Source organism: Zeus faber, assembly GCF_960531495.2.
Source record: "Zeus faber genome assembly, chromosome: 5".
In the NCBI taxonomy this organism is placed as follows: Eukaryota; Metazoa; Chordata; class Actinopteri; order Zeiformes; family Zeidae; genus Zeus; species Zeus faber.
Genome location: NC_137192.1, coordinates 27,452,162 through 27,458,326, shown reverse-complemented (window position 1 = coordinate 27,458,326; position 6,165 = coordinate 27,452,162).

The window sequence follows — 6,165 nt, the reverse complement described above, 5'->3', positions numbered from 1 at the left end:
AACCCGCTGGTGCTGGACCACACCGTACGTCCAGCCATGTCCTTCTCTGTGTTCTGCGCCGATAGGTCGGAGGAGTCGGGAAAATCCAAGGGTGGTGGCGTCTGCCTCATGATAAACAGCCGATGGCTTAACCGAACAACATCAAGACTCTCTCCCGCTCCTGCTTGCCGAACCTGGAACAGCTGACCATCTCATGCCGTCCATTCTACCTCCCCCGGGAATTCAGCATGATCATCATCACAGCTGTTTACATTCCACCGCAAGCAGACACTGACACAGTACGATCGGACCTATATGATGTGTTGTGCGGAGGACTTCAGAATAAATATCCCGGCGTGGCTGTAGTGGTGGCTGGGGACTTTAAGAGCACAAACCTTAAAAATGTTCTTCCAAATTTCAATCACCACATCACATGGGCCACCAGGGGAGATAGAACTTTGGACAACAGCTATACACCATACAAGAACGGATACGAGACCCTCCCTGGTTTTGGGAAATCAAATCACTAAAATAAGTCGCTGGTTCCTGTTTACAAGCCGTGCATCGCAGCTGAACCGGTATTGACAAGGGAAGTAAAGCGGTGGTCGGACCAATCAGAGGTCGCGCTTCAGGACGCTCTGACTGACATTGACATGGGACATGTTACAATCAAATTCCAGTGACGTCAGCGAGTTTACGGAAGTAGCTGTGTGCTTCATAGCTACATCAGCAGACAGCATCGTTCCCACGGTATCGACCCACAGTTTCATAGTAACAGTCGATAACTCCATCCGTGGCGCTCTGAATGCTCGCAATATCTATAGGTCTTGTATCTGGAAACATGGACAATTACAAAGCGGGGTCTTACAACATGCAGAGGATGGTGAAGGATGCCAAACGGAAGTACAGGGACACAGTGGAGCTGCATTTGGAGCAACGAGACACCAGACGCTTGTGGCAGGGGCTGCATACTATTACCAACTACAAGAAAAGCCCCTCCCAAGTCATGAGTATGGACGACTCCCTAGCCAAGAACTGAAATCCTTTTATGCGCAATTTCAGTTTGGCAACAACACTGCTAGCTCGCCAGCTAATTGGAGTTACACCACTGGGGATGAGGGGAAACTCTCAGTGTACGAGCATGACGTCAGGAGGGCTCTGATGCGTGTGAACACCAAGAAAGCTGCGAGCCCAGTTAGCATATCTGGATGAGTACTGAAGACCTATGCTAACCAGCTAGCCCAGGTGCTCACTACGATATTCAACACCTCCCTGGCTGAATCGGTTGTCCCATCCTGCTTCAAGATGGCGATAGTGGCTTCGCCCCTGGCGGTCGCCTGCGCCGGCGCTCCGGCGCTCCGGTTGACTCTCGCACTTTTTAGTATTTTTTTCCATTTTTTATTATAATGTACACCAAAAAAGCATCGGCAGTTACCTCATACGACCGAGATCCACTCATGGACATAAAAATTTCCCTAAACGAACAACTTTGGGACTTTTTATCCGTGGAAGCAGAGTGGCCGGTGGAAATCCTCCGCGGGAACACAACACAACAACAACAAAAATGGAGCCGCTGTTCCACGAGCGGGCCTACAGAGGAAGCACCGTGGTAAACGAGGCGGCATTCGGGTCAGAATGAGGACGCAACCTTACCGTCCACCTCTGCCAAGCATCCTTGCCAACGTCCAGTCGCTGGAGAACAAGATGGATGAACTTCAAGAGAGGATTAAATTCCAGCAAGACACGAGGAACTGTTGCGTCCTCTGTCTGACGGAGACATGGTTGAACCCACTGGTGCCGGATGAAGCCATACGTCCAGCCGAGTCCTTCTCCGTGTTCCGCGGCGATAGAACGGGGGAGTCAGGGAAATCCAAAGGTGGAGGCGTCTGCCTAATGGTAAACAACCGCTGGTGTAACGCCAACAACACCAAATTCCTCTCCCACTCCTGCTCGCCGAACCTGGAACAGCTGACCATCCTATGCCGTCCATTTTATCTCCCCCGGGAATTTAGCACGGTCATTATTACAGCCGTTTATATCCCACCGCAAGCGGACACCGATGCAGCTCTGTTGGTTCTGTACAATGTGTTGTGGCGATTTCAGAACAATCACTCTGTAGGCCAGCATAAGAGACTTGAACTTGATGCGAACGGCTACAGGTAACCAGTGGAGCTCGATGAGCAGCGGAGTGACATGTGCCCTCTTTGGCTGGTTGAACACCAGTCGGGCCGTCGCATTCTGTACCATCTGCAGTGGCTTCACCGCACAGGCCAGCAAGCCTGTTAAGAGAGCGTTGCAGTAGTCGAGACGGGACATCACTAAGGTTTGTACCAGCAGTTGAGTGGCATATTGGGTCAGGTACTGCCTGACTTTTCGGATGTTGAATAGTGCGAAGCAGCAGGACCGGGAGACGGCGGCAACATGGTCCGAGAATGTCAGTCATCGATAATGACACCTAGATTCCTTACAGCCTTGGTAGGAACAAGAGATGGAGAGTCAATTTTAATATCAATGTTTTGATAAATACCTTGTTTGGCCGGGAAGACCAGCAGTTCTGTTTTCGCCAGGTTTAGTTGAAGATGATAATCCTTCATCCATGTGGATATGTCAGTGAGACAATCCGAGATCCGCGTTGAGACAGTGGGGTCGTTGGGCGGGAAGGACAGATAGAGTTGAGTATCATCCACATAGCAGTGATATGAAAAGCAATGCTAATGGAAAATCGGGCCCAGTGAGGTGGTGTATATGGCAAAGAGGAGGGGTCCCAGCACCGAGCCTTGGGGCACCCCTGTGGTGAGGTTGTGAGGCACAGACAGCTGGCCTTGCCATATCACACTGAACGAGTGCCCAGTAAGGTAAGATTCGAACCAGGAAAGTGCACTGCCAGATATGCCCATACTTGAGATTATGGACAGGAGTATGCTGTGATTGACAGTGTCAAAAGCAGCTGGTAAGTCTAGCAGAATGAGAACCAAGGATTTGGCAGCAGCTCTAGCAGTTTTTAAGGCCTCTGTCACAGACAACAGGGCTGTTTTGGTGGAGTGACCACTTTTGAAGCCAGATTGAAGTGTATCGAGAAGGTTGTTTCTTGACAGGTATTCTGTTACCTCTCTAGAGACCGCCCTCTCTATGGTTTTGGAAAGGAATGGGAGGAGTGAGACCGGCCGATAGTTTTCTACTTGAGTGGGATCGAGTGAGGGTTTTTTGAGCAGTGGTGCAACCCTAGCCACTTTGAAAGCAGAGGGGAAAGTGCCGGAAGTTAGGGAAGAATTAATCATATGTGTGATTACCGGGGTGACAGTCGGTGATATGGCTTGAAGGAGGTTAGATGGGATCGGATCTTGCTGACAGGTAGTAGGACGCTACATGTTAGTAGTTTAGATACCTCACTTTCAGCGAGGGGGGTAAAACCAGGGAACGATGAGCCTAGGGCTGGAGAAGACAGGTTGTGAGTAAGTTGTTTAGTGAATTGGCTGCTGATGGCTGCCACTTTGTTAGTAAAAGATGAGGCAAGGCAGTCAGCAGTGAGGTTAGTAGCTGGGGGAGGTGGTGGGGGGTAAAGCAGAGACTTGAAGGTGGAGAATAACTTACGTGTGTCTGTGGCACCGTTGATACTATCGTTGAAGAAGGCCTTCTTTGCAGTAGTGATGCTGGAAGAGAAGGAGGACAGCAGTGTCTGTTAGCTTGCAAGATCTTCAGTTGTTTTGGATTTGTGCCATTTCCTCTCGGCTGCTCTGAGGTCAGTGCGCGTTGTCCAGAGGGTGTCAGTCAGCCAAGGGTGCGACTGGGTTGATCGAGCAGGTCTGGTGGATAGTGGACACAGGCTATCCAGACATGAGCTCAAGGTGGAGCAGGGCGAATCAGTGGCATCATTAACCTGCAGAGAGGAGAAAGTGCCGTGAGGTGGAAGAGAAGAGGAGAGGAGAGCACAGAGGAGAAGTGGGTGGGAGACAGGTTGCGTAGATTGCGGTGGATGGTAACCATGGGTGGGGAGGTAGGGGGTTGTTTTGGTAGCTGGAAGTGGATGAAGAAGTGGTCTGAGAGATGAACAGGGGTGACCCTTAGGGTTGTCCGTGGTGCAGCTCCGAGCAAGAATGAGATCGAGCTTGTGCCAGCCTTGTGAGTCGGTGGAGTCGGGACCTGTCTTAGGTCAAATGAGCGAACCAAAGACAGGAAGTCAGCGGATAACCGGATGTGGGCCTATGTGAGATTGCTTTTCATCGACTATAGTTCAGCTTTCAATACGATAGTCCCGACCAGACTGGCTGTCAAGCTGCAAGAGCAAGGATTGAACACTCTGCTGTGTGCCTGGATCCTGGACTTCCTCACAGCGCGGCCCTAGGTGGTTAGGGTGGGGAGGCACATGTCCAGCTCCCTCACTATGAACACAGGATCCGTCCAGGGCTGTGTCCTCAGCCCCCTACTGTACTCCCTGTACACACATGACTGTGTGGCCAGGTCCAGCTCCAACACCATCATCAAACTTGCCGACGACACTGTCGTGGTTGGCCTGATCACTGACAACAACGAGAAGGCCTACCGCAAGGAGGTGTCTGACCTGTCACTCTGGTGTCAGGACAACAGCCTCCTCCTAAACATCAACAAAATCAAGGAGCTGATTGTGGACTTTAGGAGAGGATTACAACCGAGGACGCACGCGTCGTTGGTGATTAATGAGGCTTTTGTCGACAGGGTGAGCAGCTTCAAGTACATGGGAGTCCACATCACGGAGGACTTAACATGGCCTACACACACAGACACTCTGGTGAGAAAGGCGAGGCAGCGTCTTTACCACCTCGGGCAGCTGAAGAAATTCCGGGTCTCTGTGATGATCCCCAATTTCTTCTACTCTGGAGCAGTAGAGAGCATCCTGACAAGCAACATCACCGCCTGGCTTGGGAACCGTACTGCTCAGGACAGGTGGGCCCTGCAGAGGGTGATGTGTTCAGATGAAGGTACCACTGGAATTACGATCCCCTCCCTGCAGGAGGTCAAAAGGATCACCCTCCCATGGTCTGATTGAAATATTGATCCGTAACATAGGGCCGCTAATTAAAGGACTGTCACTGGATTAAGATGAGATGGTGCACACAGTTGAAATTTCTGTTTCCGGTGAGGGCTACCACTTCCGGTTCCGGAGACGTCTTTGCTGTACTTTACTTCATTGAGATGAGATGGTACACACTGTTGACTCAATACAGATGAGGAGAGTTCTGGTTCTGGTGAGAGCTACCACTTCCGGTCCCAGTGACGTCTTCGCTTGTGCGCTGTTGCTGTTGTTGTTTTTGTTGCTGCTGTTGTCTGCTGCTGGTGTTGTCACTGCTGGTGTTGTCGTTGCTGCTGCTGCTGGTGCTGTTGTTGGGGCCGCTAACCTTATACCTTAACTGGTGTTGTCGTTGCTGCTGCTAACCTTGTACCTAAACTTGACTCTCACTTGCCTTATACTTCAACTTTATGTAGCCTTATACCTCGACTTAACCATCTCTAACCTGAGTGACCTTTCCAGTTCTGGTGAGAGCTACCACTTCCGGTTCCGGTGACGTCTTTGTGTGTACGTTGCTGCTGTTGTTGTTGCTGCTGGTGTCGATGTTGCTGGCCATCCGAAGATGTCCTGGAGCCACCAGCAAGTCAAGTGTGTGTGTGTGTGTGTGTGTGTGTGTGTGTGTGTGTGTGTGTGTGTGTCCATGTGTTGGTGGTTATATACTGTATGTACTGTGTGTGTGGGTGTGTGGGGGGGTGTGTGTGTGTGCGTGTGTGTGTGTGTGTGTGTTTGTAGGTGTCTATATACTGTATATACTGTGTGTGTGTTCGAGTGCGCGCGTGTGCATGTGTGTGTTGCTGTGTGTGTATGTGAGTGTGTGTGTGTGTGTGTGTGTGTGTGTGTGTGTGTGTGTGTGTGTGTGTGAGAGTGTGTGTGTTGGTGTCTATATTCTGTATATACTGTATGTGTGTTAGTCTCTGTGTGTGTGTGTGTGTGTGTGTGTGTGTGTGTGTGTGTGTGTGTGTGTGTGTGTGTGTGTGTGTGTGTGTGTGTGTGTGTGTGTGTGTGTGTATGTGTTTGAGTGCACGCGCGTGTATGTGTGTGTGTGTGTGTGTCTGTGTTTTTGTGTGTGTTTCGTCTGTCTCTACAGAGGTGGAGACTGACAGGAGAGGAAGAAGTTCATCCCTGGACGAGTCACTTCTGCC